The following is a 15826-nucleotide window of genomic DNA, read 5'->3' on the forward strand; positions in this document are numbered from 1 at the left end:
ACACTTTAGGATCATTGTACAAGAATTTATGACAAGACCAGAAGATCAGAGTCATTGAAAAGGAGCCAAATTTGTGAGAGATGCACCTCAGGTTCTGAATTTTCTCTTCCACCCAGGAAGAAGTTTGGGTGAAATCTTAAAAGGACATAGTCAAGGTAAAAAGAGAAAGATGGAAAATGACGAGGCTCAATCAGCAGGGACTGACACTGCAAGGTATGGTGAGAGCCTAGGGACTGATCCAACAGAAATATGAACATTTGAGGTATAAGAACTAGTAGCTTTGCTATTGGTAGTATATTCAGTACACAAGATGACTATGTCTACTGACAGAAAACTCAGACATAGAAAAATATCAAAATAGCTTTATATTTTATTCTGCAATGATTGTATCTATCTACTGGAGTTCCTGTTGTAAATTCTTTGTCTAAGCCTTCAGGCCAGATGAATTCAGATGAATAAATATTTTTAATGTTCTCATGTCATTACATATTTTAAAAACATGTATTGCTTCGTAATATAATGTGTGTTAATACAGTAAAACAGCTATTACTACTCCAGACACACAGGAAATCAGTAGTGTGTCTCATCCTTTTAACATCTTAACACCAGATACAGGCCTTTCATTGAAAATATTCAAGACCTTGAAACTAAATTAGCGAAAGCGTACTCAGTAACCAAGAGTAAGGGAAATCTCCACATTATCAGATTCCATCCTACTAAACAGGCCATTTTAAAACCATCCAACCACACAACAAAGCCCCAGGTATATTTGTCCATCAGTAAAATCACAACATGGCTTCTCTGTCCCTCAAGTGTATAGCAAGTGTTATTTTTGTTGGTAACTATGTAAGCAAGATTGTTTTTACTCTCTGCAATTTAAATTATTAATATTATTTTTAATTTAATATTTCATCACATATTTCACCTCGGTTCTCTTCTGTTTTCATTTGATTTATGAGCACTACATTCTACTCACAACACAAACTAGCAACTATCTGCAATGTGTCAAGGGTATCTTCAGCCTGATTACAATTAAGTAGGTATGAAAAGACTCATACTCATGGATGTTTACAGCTCAGAAGGAGCTAATATGCCCACCTCCAACACACTGCATCCACCTGGACACCCTGCGCTGGCCTATTACCTGCCCTCGACCTCTTCATTTCCAACTGCCGCCGGGACATTAACCACCTCAACCTGTCTACCTCCCTCCCCCACTCCAACCTCTCACCCTCACAACGCGCAGCCCTCCAATCCCTCTGCTCCAATCCCAACCTCACCATCAAGCCAGCGGATAAAGGGGGTGCAGTGGGAGTCTGGCGCACTGACCTATAAACCGCTGAAGCCAAATGTCAACTCGAGGACACCTCTTCCTACTGCCCCCTCGACCATGACCTAACCCCCCATCACCAAACCATCATCTCCCAGACCATACAGAACCTCATCACCTCAGGAGATCTCCCACCCACAGCTTCCAACCTCATAGTCCGGGAACCCCGTACTGCCCGGTTCTACCTCCTTCCCAATGTCCACAAGCCTGACCACCCTGGCCGACCTATTGTCTCAGCATGCTTCTGCCCCACTGAACTCATCTCTATCTACCTTGACACTGTCCTATCCCCCCTAGTCCAGGAACTCCCCACATACGTTCGAGACACCACCCACACCCTCCACCTCCTCCAAGACTTCAGTTTCCCCGGCCCCCAACGCCTCATCTTCACCATGGATATCCAATCCCACTATACCTCCATTCGCCATGACCAGGGCCTCCAAGCCCTCCGTTTTTTTCCTCTCCAGACGTCCCCAACAGTACCCTTCCACCGACACTCTCATTCGTTTGGCCAAACTGGTCCTCACCCTTAACAATTTCTCCTTTGAATCCTCCCACTTCCTCCAGACCAAAGGTGTAGCCATGGGCAGACGTATGGGCCCCAGCTATGCCTGTCTCTTTGTTGGCTATGTAGAACAGTTGATCTTCCATAATTACACCAGCACCACTCCCCACCTCTTCCTCCGCTACATTGATGACTGCATTAGCGCCACCTCGTGCTCCCGCGAGGCGGTTGAGCAATTCATCAACTTCACCAACACATTCCACCCTGACCTTAAATTTACCTGCACCATCTCTGACACCTCGCTCCCCTTCCTGGACCTCTCCATCTCCATTAATGACGACCGACTTGACACTGACATTTTTTACAAACCCACCGACTCCACAGCTACCTGGATTACACCTCTTCCCACCCTATCTCTTGCAAAAATGCCATCCCGTATTCCCAATTTCTCCACCTCTGCCGTATCTGCTCCCAGGAGGACCAGTTCCACCATAGAACACACCAGATGGCCTCCTTCTTTAGAGACCGCAATTTCCCTTCGCACGTGGTTAAAGATGCCCTCGTCCACATCTCGCACCTCCGCCCTCAGACCCCACCCCTCCAACCATAACAAGGACAGAACACCCCTGGTGCTCACCTTCCACCCTACAAACCTTCGCATAAACCAAATCATCCGCCGACATTTCCGCCACCTCCAAAAAGACCCCACCACCAGGGATATATTTCCTTCCCCACCCCTTTCCGCCTTCCGCAAAGACCGTTCCCTCCGTGACTACCTGGTCAGGTCCACACCCCCCTACAACCCACCCTCCCATTCTGGCACTTTCCCCTGCCACCGCAGGAACTGTAAAACCTGCAGCCACACCTCCTCCCTCACCTCCATCCAAGGCCCTAAAGGAGCCTTCCACATCCATCAAAGTTTTACTTGCACATCCACTAATATCATTTATTGTATCCGTTGCTCCCGATGTGGTCTCCTCTACATTGGGGAGACTGGGCACCTCCTAGCAGAGCGCTTTAGGGAATATCTCCGGGACACCCGCACCAACCAACCAAACCGCCCCATGACCCAACATTTCAACTCCCCCTCCCACTCTGCCGAGGACATGGAGGTCCTGGGCCTCCTTCACCGCCACTCCCTCACCACCAGACGCCTGGAGGAAGAACGCCTCATCTTCCGCCTCGGAACACTTCAACCCCAGGGCATCAATGTGGACTTCAACAGCTTCCTCATTTCCCCTTCCACCACCTCATCCTAGTTTCAAACTTCCAGCTCAGCACTGTCTCCTTGACTTGTCCGACCTGCCTATCTTCTTTTCCACCTATCCACGCCACCCTCTCCTCCTTGACCTATCACCTTCATCTCCTCCCCCACTCACCCATTGTACTCTATGCTACTCTCTCCCCACCCCCACCCTCCTCTAGCTTATCTCTCCACGCTTCAGGCTCACTGCCTTTATTCCTGATGAAGGGCTTTTGCCCGAAACGTCGATTTTGCTGCTCGTTGGATGCTGCCTGAACTGCTGTGCTCTTCCAGCACCACTAATCCAGTATTTGGTTTTCAGCATCTGCAGTCATTGTTTTTACCTCATCATGTCTGTGTCAGTCAAAAAAAAATCTGACTACACTAATCCCCTTTTCTGTTTATGGCATATCGGCCTGGAGGCTATGGCAACACAAGCCAATGTATTATTTGAATGTTACAAGAGTTTCTGACTCAGTCACCCATTCAGGCAGTGAGCTGGAGACTCTTACCACCCTCATGTCTCCTTTGAGCCTTCTATCTCTTACCTTAAATCTATGCTCCCTATTATTGATCCCTCTACTTCTGAAAAAAGCTTATCCACTCTCCTCATAATATTATACATTTCCATCAGGGTCTTTCTAAATCTTTGCTGCTCCAAGGAAAACAATCCCAAGCTATCCAATATTCCCTCATAGCTCAGGCCCTCTAGCCCAGGCAACCTTCCTTGTAAATCTCCTCTGCACTCTCTCTGGAGCAATCACTTCCTTCCTATAACATAGTGACCAGGACTGCATACAGAATATTTTCAGTGGAAGGCCATATCTGGTGTCTTATGATGTTAAAAAGATGAGGCACAATACTGATTTCCTGTGTGTCTGGAGTAGTGATATATTAACACACGTTAATAGAATAATATGAAGCAATATATGTTATTAAAATATGTAATGACATGAGAACATTTATACAGTTCTGGCATCACCTGCTCTTGTATTCTATGCCTTGATTGTAAACGCAAGTATCCTATACAGCTTCTTAATGACTTATTAACCACGTGCCTTGCTATCTTCAGAGATCTGTGGAAACACACACCAAAGCCCCTCTAATATTCAATACTTTCCAAAGCCCTATCATTTATAGTGCAATCCTTTGCTTTGTTAGCCATCCCTAAATGATGTACCGCACTTCCCCCTGACCAGGTTGAATTCCATTTGCCATTGCTCTGCTCAGCTGACCGATCTATTGAAACCTTCCTGTATTTACTGCAATATTCCTCTCTACTTACCAACCTACCAACGTTTAAATCATCTGTGAACTTCTTCATCATACCCCCTACATTTGAATGCAAACCATTGATGTACAACACAGACTGCAAACATGACCTTCCCTTTACAGATCAATGCAGACTATGGAAACAGTGCTGACTATCCCTGGTTAATCTCTGCTTCTCCAAGTTCAGATGTATTCTGTCCTTTAGAATTCTTTCCAATAACTTCCACACCACTGAGAATTTACTGACTGGCCTGTAATTACTTGGTCTATTCCTTCGTCCTTTTTAAAAATGGAACATTAGCAGTCCTCTAGTCTTCTGGCACCTCATCTGTGGCCAGAGATGTTTTTAAAATTACTGCCAGGGCCCCTGACAGCTCCATGTAGCTCCATATCACAACAGCTTGGGATAATCTCATCCAGGCAGGCAGATTTGTCCACTTTTAAGGTTGCTTAGCCATCTGGTACCTCCTCTCTCTATAAAAAGGAAAAACAGAAATTGCTGGAGAAACTTGACAGGTGTGGCAGCATCCACGAAGAGAAAACGCCGTTAACATTTCACGTCCAATGACTCTTCTTTAGATCCTTCCTCTCTATAGATGTTAATTTCTTCTAATATTTCATAGTCTTCCACCCTAATGTCTGCAGATGGGTTGTCCTTTTCTACTGCAAAGGCCATTGCAACGTATTCATTAAGGACAGTGCTCTGGCCTTCTGGGTCCACACATCGATTAACTCAATCATCTCTATTGAGATCTACTCTTTTGCAGATTATTCTGTTTGTACATTCAAATAAACTTTCTGAGATTTCCTTTATCCTACCTCCCAATGCTTTCGCACGCATTCTCTTTCCTATCTTTTCAATTTTCCACTTGCACTTTAAATATCCCTAACCCTGACCCTCTAGGGACTGGTATTGAGAAACTTAATATGATTCATCCATCAATTGGCTTTTTTACCATGTTGGAAATGTTCTTCCTGAGTTCCATAATGGGTTCAAGAATTAGATTTCTTTATATAGGAAATGAAATAAAATCATCGTGGTTACAGCACAGCAGGAGGCCATCAGCCTGTTGAGTCAGTGCTGACACTCTCCCAAAAGAGTGTCTGGTGGCTCTGCTTTCTTTTTGTTTTCTCCAGATAATTATTCAATTTCCTTTTGAAAGCCACAAACAATTTGGCCACAACCACACTCTCAGGCTGTGAATCCAGATTGCAGCTACTTACTGTGTTGAAAAGATTGTTGACTTTGATTTTTCCACAACACTTTTTAAATTTATGCCCTCAAGTTCTCAAATCTTCCACCTACGGTATGTTTCTCCTCACTTACTCTGTCCATACCTCTCTTAATTTGAATACCTCTCCATCTTCTAATCTCTAAACAGAATATTCCCAGCTTCTCCAATCTAGCCACATTATTGAAGTCCCTGGAACAAATCTCAAATCTTTGTTGCAACTTTGACGAAGCCCTCACAGCCTTTCTAAGAAGAAAAGATAATTTTTTAAATTATCTAATCTTGTGTAAGGATTTGTGTCCTGACAGGTTCTAGTAATACATAAGACCCATGAAGATTCAATACTGGTTGAATGAACTCCCCAGATCCCTGAAAAACCCTGATGACAAGGGTTTAGAAAATATAATGAAAGAAGACCAAAAAGATGGGGTCAAAATGCATTTCAAGTGAATTCCTCAAGAAACAAATCTACCAAAATACAATAAGTTATTAGGGATGTAGAGAGGAAACTAATACTGGAAACAAAGAATGCTAGAGAAGAATGACAATTAACATTTAAAGGTAGCCAAAAAATCTTAAATTGTCATAGAACATTACAGTGCAGTACAGGCCTTTAATAGTTAGAAAGTATTGGGGTACAGGATTGGTCCCATTAGGAACTAAGGGATGTTATCTACTTCAGGATGTCGGATAAACTTTAAATACTTGATGAATACTTTGCACTGTTATTTACTAAGGAAGATAATGTCAAAAATGCCAATAGCAAAAAAGATGGCAGAGGTGCCAGATAGGGTGAGCACAAAAAAAAAATTTAAATTGACCCAGAAATACCTTGCAAATAATCTACTAAAAGTTTGTAATATTTTAGTATGACCATTGAACCACTTCAATTATAATGGCACAAATGCACAGCAGGAAGCAATCTTTCAACATGCTATCAGGCTATAGCAGCTGTCAGAATATACATTATTCTATTTCTACCCAGCTGGAGGTCACATTCATCTCAAATACTTCTATCCCCTTCGTTGAAGCACATTTGTGTAAAGGTTCCTGCAAGATTCATGCGATTGGCAAGTAATCTTCCAGAAGCTTTTTTTAAAATTCACTTGTGGGACATGGACATTGCCAACTTGGCCAGCGTTTATTATTTATCTCAGAAGTCAAAGAGAGCTGGATAATCAATGCCTCAGGTATCACCTAAAAGGACTGAAATACTAATCCAATACCAAATCCAATACCAAATCTGAAATACTAATCCAGTCACAATACCAAAGTACCTTTTAGAAAAAAAGCTTATACAATAGCATTGCAAGCTACCTCTATCCTGTAAGGCAGGGTTAATACCTTTTCATTTAACTAATTATCTATGGTCCAACTCAGAGGTTATCTTTCATGCAAGCCTTCGTCTACTTCATTCCTCCCTCCAACCACTGTCAGAGACTTCACCACATGACTCCCAGAATACTGAATCATGCTGTGATTTAACCATATAATTTTGAACTAGTGGCCACGCCAGGGCTCATCAATGCTCCTTACAACATTAAGTGATGATATCAAAACCTCCAACTCTGGGTGATAAAAAAAAAACTTAAAAAGCAGCCAACAACCTATATTTGTGCTCTCTACATGTAATCAACATTTCCTCTTCTCCATTATCCCCAGTCCCCAGCAGTCAAACAGAAACAATATTTCTTAGAAGACATTGAAGCAGATTCTTGAAGAAAATAAATTGTGCACATCTCCTGATTTGCTGCCTAGCCAGTCAGCCACCCTCACAAAGGAATTCCAGACTGTTAACTCCGACTTTGGAATCTTGGACTCTATGTTAAGAGCAAGGACATTGATCAATGGTATCCCTTGGCTATTCTGTACTTAAGTACTTAAAAAAACTATTTAATCCTTTTCAATTTTCTCTCTCCTGCCCTGTGTTCATAACCATGTTTCCCCACCTCCACGTTTAGGTGCATGTGAAACTTCATTTTTTCTTTTCCTTTTTTAAGATTGCCAACTTAATTCACTACTCAGAGCAAATGGGAGAGAGCACATCCTGAGTGACACACAGCCAGAATGAATATGTGTTTCCTGGAATTTGGAGCACAGTTGGAATTCAGTGCAGAGGCGGAGAGATATTTTTCCTTTTTGTTTTTATTTTGTAGTTTATAGTTTGCAAGGACTATATTTAATAGTGATGAGGAAAAGGGAATAAGGACCCTAAAGTCTTTGTAACTTAATGTGTGAAGCATTTGCATTAAAGGGAACGAATTAATCACACAAGTAAATGAAAATAGGGATGATAGAATCAGGATTATTGAGACATAGCTGTAGGGTGACAAGGAATAGGAGCAGAACATCCAAGAATATTCTTTATTTTGGAAGGACAGATAGAAATGAAAAAAGGTGGTGGAATTGCATTGCTGGTTAAAGAGGAAGTTAACACAATAGTGAGGAAGGAAATTGGGTCTGGTGATATGGAATCTGTAGAGGTAGAGCCAAGAAACACCAAGAGGACAAAAAAAATTGAGGTAAGTATGCAGAACCCTAACTATAGGGGTGAATTTGGGAAAGGTATTAACAGGAAATTAGAGATGCATGCAATAAAGGGATATCTGTAATTATGGGTGACTTTAAACTGTATATAAATCAGGCAAACCAAATTCATAACAATATTGCAGGGAAGATATTCCTAGGATGGTTTTGATCAGATTATATCCCCCTACAGTGTGGAAACAGGCCCTTTGGCCCAACTAGTCCACACTGACCCTCTGAAGAGTAGCCCAGACCCATTTCCCTCTGACTAATGCATTTAACTCTATGGGCAATTTAGCATGGCCAATTCACCTGACTTGCACATCTTTTGACTACGGGAGGAAACCGGAGCACCTGGAGGAAACCCACGCAGACACGGGGAGAACGTGCAAACTCCACACAGTCACCCGAGGCTGGAATTGACCCTGGGTCCCTGGCGCTGTGAGGCACCAGTGCTAACCACTGAGCCAACGTGCCGCCCCAAAGTAGATTAGAAATAAAGTCGATATAGGACAAGCCACAAAGAGTCAGACACCCCAGATGGGACTTGAACCCACAATCCCTGGCTTAGGAGCCCAGTGTCTTATCCATTCAGCCACTGGGGCCACACAAAACATGATACCCCAAAGCACTCAGCCCTCCCCGGTGGAGAATTGAACCCCGGTCTCCTGCGTGACAGGCAGGGAAACTCACCATTATACTACCGAACACAATTTCTGGACCAATATATTGAGGAGCCAAATAGGGAACATGCTATCCTAACTGGGTATTGTGTACTGAGAAAGAACTAATTAGCAATCTAGCTGTGCAAGTCTTCTTGAGGATGAGCAACTGTAACATGATCAAAGTCTTCATCAAGGTGAAGAGTGATATATGTGATTTTGTGACTAGGGTCCTGAATCTAAATAAAGGCATTTGGACAAATAAATGGATAGGAAAGGTTTAGAATGCTATGGGCCAAATGCAGGGAATTGGGGTTGACGTGGATGGACATTTTGTTCAGCATGGACCAGTTTGGACCAAATGGTGTGTCTCTGTGCTGTAGGACTCTATGACTCTACGATAATATGAGGCATGAGTTGGCTATGATAGACCGGGAATGTTTCTTAAAGGAATAATGGTGGAAAGGCAATGACAAACATTTAAAAAAACACATTGGTGAACATTGTTCATTCCTGTTTGATGTAAAAGTAAATGAGAAAGGTGGCCAAACCATGTTTACAAGGGGAGTTAGAGAAAACATTAGTTCCAGAGAAGAGACGTATAAATTGACAGAAAAAGCAACAGACCTGAGGAGTGGGAGCAGTTTAGAATTCAGCAACGGAGGACAAAGGGATTGATTAGGAAGAGACCAGGATTCGGGAAATCCAAGAAAGCATCCAGATCGAGGTCTAAAAAATTGCCACTAACAATTTTAAAATATGTTTATCAAGCACTTATGGGCCTATGTGAATGCTTGTGGGTTGGAACATCATGCATCAGTGATGGGCTTTTATGATGAGAACAATGTGTTTTCGCCTGGTAAGCCTAAGCCCTTTGTGAATTATGCTCAGGAGAAGACTCTTGGATTTCCTGGTGCAGAGGCAAACACCCGGCACATCATGAAATGGACAGAGATATGTAAGCATCCACTGCCTATATGATTCCTTTTCAGAGTTAGCACTCTGCAACTATACTCAACTACTTAAATCATATTTTGCATTTAAACAATTAAATGCATTAAATAATTATTAACAAATCCACCCAGTATTCAAAAAGATTCTGAATCTCGTAAATTAGTGGCTTTCCTGACAACCATGTGAAGACTAGAAACCTGAATATTAAGTATTTCATCAGATACTACAACTGAAATTAATTTACCCGTGTTAAATTGTCCTAATGTACTTTTTAAACATGAGACTAGTTACTACCAACTACCATCACAGTACGAAAACTGTATTGTGATATAATCTGGAAATGCTAACTTGACAGAAAAATTAATCCTTACTATTGATGTAAATCCATGACTAAAATATTGCATAGATCTGGAAACACTGAAAAATAAATTAGAAGCACCAATGAATGGCCTGGCTTTTAAGTTGAACAAAGAGCAAAATTTTTAGGAATCATTGTTTTATATATTTGAAGTTGACTGTAACTTGTGGGTGGCCAGACATACACAGAAAAACATGAAAATCTAGAAGTTGCTGTGATACCAAGTTTCTCCAGAGGCTATACTGCTGACAGACCTCCCAGGTTGCAATCAATTGAGTTCAGTTGAATTGATTAGAACTTCATGCTTATCCTTTAGTGTTGCAATCAAAATTGTTTTTATTCTCTGTCAATACACCCTTCCTACATGAGGAATATTCTTCCTAAGATAAGATACCAAACACCATGCATAATTCTCGATGGGTCAGCCCATGTCATGAAAAGCAAAAATATAAGTTCCTTAGGTTTGTGCTATTAGTCAGATAATGAAATTGAATAGCTTATTTGTTAGTTATGCTGCTAATCCATTGCACTAATGTTCTGATATGTGTCACTAGTACCTTGCTGCACACTAATTATTTCATAAATATCCACAATAAATTTCATCTGCCAATTTTTAGCTCAGTAACTGAAAACATCTGAATTCGAGAGCTCTTGTAATGGTAGAAACCTGAGATGCGTAATAACATCTCTGAGAAAATTGATTTTTAAAAAAAGTTAAATTTAAGAAATCTGTATTTTTGTAAATCTTGCTGTATTGCTTGATATTTCATGCCTTTCATTTCATACCATTTTGTAAACTTGGACACATGGCTTATTACATAAATTTGCACATATTCAAAAATCCTGCATGTACCACATGTCACCCTGTGAATTACACACGAGCTACAAAAAACAAGTAAGTAAAATAAAATGAGGTACTGTTTTTGGAACTTGTGGCCAAATGCGACCTCACCCACCTGGGAGAATCAGATGGAATCAAAATGGCTGCCAGATTCTGCTATTTTTCAGTGAAAAGTCAAAGTGGGTGGGGTGAAAAATGCACAGCTTATCTGATTCAGGTAAATTTTTATTGAGATGGCCATCAAGTTACGAACCATCATCTTATGAGATAGAAGGTTGTTTAAGAATGTCAGACAACTCTTCTCATTGGAAGGAGCTGTGCAATTGCAAATCTATAGACACAACCAACAGTGAGACTAATTAGTCTCCAAGTGATATTAAAGTTTTTCTATTGAGATGCGGGCCTCCATGTGGAAAGTATAAGTCAGTGGACTTTAAAGGAAGGCCAGGTTAGTTGCTTACTTTCACAACCACAGAATATCCACAATCAATGCTCTGCAAGAGCAGCTAGTACACACTGAGTGAATAGAAAGCACCCAAACAGATGTTTTCTATTCACTAAATTCAAAATGTGTTCTCTTCACTAAGTAAAAACTGAAAAAAAAACTGCAGATGCTGTAAATCAGAAACAAAAAACAGAATCCTGAGGAAGGGTCACTCAACCCGGAACATTAGCTCTGATTTCTCTCTACGGAAGCTGCCAGACCAACTGAGCTTTTCCAGCAGCTTCTGTTTCTGTTCAACTCACTATCTCTTTCCATCCTGAAAACATCATTTACATCTATTCTTGATTTTAAATAAACATGCAAACCAACAATGTATTTTACCTGATATTTTGTTACTCTTAATCCTAACTACTGGTAGGAAACCTAGACAAGTGGTTACTGTGGTTATTGACAACATTTCTACACACACATGTTGCTACCTTCACAAAGAGCAGGGGGATCAAGGGAGAAAATGGAAGATATAAGCAACGCTCACTTTGGCTTCAAATATAATGTGGAGAATGTGAAGAATAGGGAAGATGGAACAGAATCTGCCAATTAACTGCATATCGCACTGCTTCTAAACTAGTCAGAGTTCAAAGCTAGGTAATTACACACTGGTGTTAGTACAAATGAACCTAAATGATAAAGAGTGGCTGTTCTGTGTCTGCTATAATCTGTTCCAAGTTTATTGTGCACAGTAGCATAGCCAGCAGAGTTAACAGAAGCAATAAACTTCATATGTCAATAAAAATAGAGTGAGTGAGTCATACAGCACGGAAACAGACCCTTCAGTCCAACTTATCCATGCCGACCAAATTTCCCAATCTAAACTAGTCCCGTTTGCCTGCATTAGGCCCATATCCCTCCAAAACTTTCCTATTTATGTACCCGTCCAAACATCTTTTAAATGTTATACCTGTACCTGCATTTACCACTTCCTCTGGCAGTTCATTCCACAGATGAACCACCCTGTGTGAAAATGTTACCCATCAGGTCCCTTTTAAATGTTTCTCCTCTCACATTAAAAATATGCTCTCTAGTTTTGAACTCCCCACACCAGGGAAAAGACCTTTGCTATTCACCTTATTAATGCACCTCATGATATTATAAACCTCAATTTCCTACGCTCCAGTGAAAAAGTCCCAATCCATCCTGCCTCTCCTTATAACTATAATCCTCCAGTCCCAGAAACATCCTTGTAAATCTTTTCCGCACCCTTTCCAACTTAATAATATCCTTCCTATAGTAGGGTGACAAGAACTGTACACATACCTCAAAGGTGGCCTCACCAAGAAGAAGGGCTCATGCCCGAAACATCGATTCTCTTGCTCCTTGAATGCTGCCTGACCTGCTACCAAGGAGAGATGGAATCACATGACTATGGAAAGTCAACCAGTATAAAAAGCACAACTGCATTTCTCCAACCATCATTCTCCTCAAAACAAATTGCATGCATAATCATTTTTGATTGCACGTTACTCAACATACATGGTGACCAAGGAACTTATCATTCATTCATCAGTAAGACTGTATTAGTTATAGTCTCTGTGCATTCACGTTATTTATACATAATCTTTAAATCTTGCACATCTCCTAATAGTATAGGTTGACATTGTTCTTTGTGTCTGCTCGTTCCTGAGGTGATGTTCCCAGGGAATATCGTTCCCATGGCAAATGCTGTTGACATGGTAACTGCTACTGCAGATCCATTTCCTTTACAGGGGAATGGTGGACAGCTGGGAATAATGGTGTTCTGCAATCATTTCTCCCTGATTAATGAGTACAGCTTCTTCAGGTGTACATAGATGTCTGCCATTGAAATTATATATCTGATCATTCACATTCACCCAGACAATCAATGTGACAGCTACATAGCACAGGCCCCAAGTTAAAATGTTAGCTGATTCTTGTTGAGAGTATCAAATGCTTGCCCTCTGACAACTAACTCACCAGTTTTATTAAAGGGAATGATTTTGCAGTTTTATTACAGGGAAATTTAGCTGTCATTTCACCTTGATTTTGTAATTCATGTCATTGTCTACTTCTGGTTTGGGTGATTTCTGACATTGAACTTAGGACTGGACAACTTTTTGTGCCTTTATTCAGCATATTTCTCCACTAAGAATTGCCTTATAGTAGTATGTGACAGATTTACTCAACTCTTTTATGATCCCGTTGGCAATTTTTACTGCCATCTTAGCCTTTCCAGTTGACCAGGGATAGTGTGGAGAATTTCCCAAACCTTAGGAAATGGCTGAATTCATCTTTCATGAACTGAGTGCCGTTGTACCTTATCATAGTGTCCGGAATGACATAACAACTGAACAGTGCTTTCAGGCATTCTACAATATGACTGGTAGTCACTGAAAAAAAGAGGGTCTTACTGCTATTAGTCAAACTAGAACTTAACAGAGACTAAATAATCAGCTTCCATGCATGAGAATAGATGTTCTCCAAGTTGCATTGATGATCTATTTGGGTTATTATGCATTATAAATGACTCTTTAGCTATCTTAGTTTAGTATTTATTATAAGCACTTCACTCACTAATATCGTCCTTCATTTCATTGCTCATGTTTGGCTAGCAGAGCACTTCTCTTGACCTCTTCAGGCTAGATTAACTTTCTCAAAGACTTGCAAGAATACACTTTATCATTTCTTTTCCAATCACCTAAGGAATATTGACTCAAGTTATTTTCAATTTTCCTAATAGGGACTGCTGCTCCCAACAGCATGTCAGCAATGTCCATCTGTTTCCCTTGTTTGTATGTCAGCTCCAGCTCATGCTTGGCAATGGATAGGAATGTTTGAGGAAGACCTTTTAAGTGATTTTAAAAGTGGCTGTGGTCAGACTGAATAGTCATTTTATCTCTTCAAAACAAATATAAAATGCTTAGAAATAAAGACAATAGTGGGCATACTATCTCTATCTGAGCATAGGATAGTACAATTTGTATCAGTGCCCTCAAAGCAAATGTAACTGATTGTCTTTGTTACTGAAGCATTGCTGTCTTGCTAGTATTCTCATGCAACATGATTTCATTTTTGACATTGTAGGACTTCAGCATTGGAGTTGGTATCACAAGCTTCTTTCTAATGGAAGCTGCTTCCTGTTCTGTACTCCAAACCACTGCACATTCTTAACAATTAGCTTGCTTAGAGGTTTACACTCTGATGCCAAGTAAAGCAAGAACTCTTCTGGATGGTTCATAAATTCAACAAATCTTTGCACTTCTTTCACATATGTTGATTGCTGCCTCTCTGACCTGTTCCCAACTAGTCTGGATTCAGGCATAACCTTTCACTATCAGTGCATACCCTATGCACCCTTTGTGGGTGGCACGGTGGCACAGTGGTTAGCACTGCTGCCTCACAGCGCCAGAGACCCGGGTTCAATTCCCGCCTCAGGCGACTGTGTGGAGTTTGCACGTTCTCCCCATGTCTGTGCGGGTTTCCTCCGGGTGCTCCAGTTTCCTCCCACAGTCCAAAGATGTGCAGGCCAGGTGAATTGGCCATGCTAAATTGCCCGTAGTGTTTGGTAAGGGGTAAATGTAGGGTATGGGTGGGTTGCGCTTCGGCGGGTCAGTGTGGACTAGTTGGGCCGAAGGGCCTGTTTCCACACTGTAATGTAATGTAATCTAATCTAATAACGAATTTGAATGTACATCACTTCAGGCATCGTTAATTCGTAAGTTATCTCTAGCAGTCACACTAGATTTGGATTGTGATCCATGATAGCTTCTTCCATTGTGTTTCCATATCCATAGTCCAACAGATCATGCACAAAAGGTTCCACTCTGGGAAGAGCATTGATTATCTCAGGCAAAAGTGAGGACTGCAGATGCTGGAAACCAGTGTTTAAATTAGAGTGGTGTTGGAAACAGATCAGCAGCATCCAAGGAGCAGGAAAATTGACATTTTGGGCAAAAGCCCTTCATCAAGAATAGGGGCATTGATTATCTCATGCTACTCGAATTGATTTTCTTCTGGAGCAGTGGAAATGCCAAATGAAATGCAGAACCTGAATCTCGTGAATAGGATCCAGGATGTAATTGGAAAATTGTTGTTTTCATCCAACCTCTCTTGCCAGCAAGCACTGCTCGGGTCAAGGGTGGAAAAGACTTTTGCCTTGGCAAATTGTGGCAAAATATTTTCAATTGGTGGCATGAGATTTCATCAAACCTATCATACATTCCTCTGGAACTATGAATTTTCTCCAGATGATTGGATTGGATTGGATTGGATTGGATGGGATTGGATTTTTTGTCACGTGTACGAGGCACTGTGAAAAGCTTTGTCTTACGAGCAATACAGGCAGATCACAGAGTTAACTAGCATACGTAAGAAAATAATAGGTAAACAGCGGCAAAAACAAAAACACAGGTACAGGCGAGTGTTAAAAGTTTGTGAGTCCAC

At 41.2% G+C, this 15826-nt stretch overlaps 1 long non-coding RNA gene across 2 annotated transcripts in view; it reads right to left on the reverse strand.

Moving 5' to 3' along the window:
• LOC140479473 (uncharacterized) overlaps positions 1-13006 on the reverse strand; it is a 35193-nt gene extending 22187 nt beyond the window's left edge. The window contains exons 1-2 of one of the 2 annotated variants that reach the window (XR_011961053.1): positions 12899-13006; positions 12683-12758 (exon numbers count right to left, since the gene is read on the reverse strand). This is a non-coding gene — a long non-coding RNA (uncharacterized lncRNA). Of the gene's footprint in view, positions 1-12682; positions 12762-12898 lie in introns of both variants that reach the window. The other variant, XR_011961054.1, reaches the window with a different exon arrangement.
• Between the last annotated feature and the right edge of the window lie 2820 nt (positions 13007-15826).

Source organism: Chiloscyllium punctatum, chromosome 7 (assembly GCF_047496795.1).
Source record: "Chiloscyllium punctatum isolate Juve2018m chromosome 7, sChiPun1.3, whole genome shotgun sequence".
Lineage (NCBI taxonomy): Eukaryota > Metazoa > Chordata > Chondrichthyes > Orectolobiformes > Hemiscylliidae > Chiloscyllium > Chiloscyllium punctatum.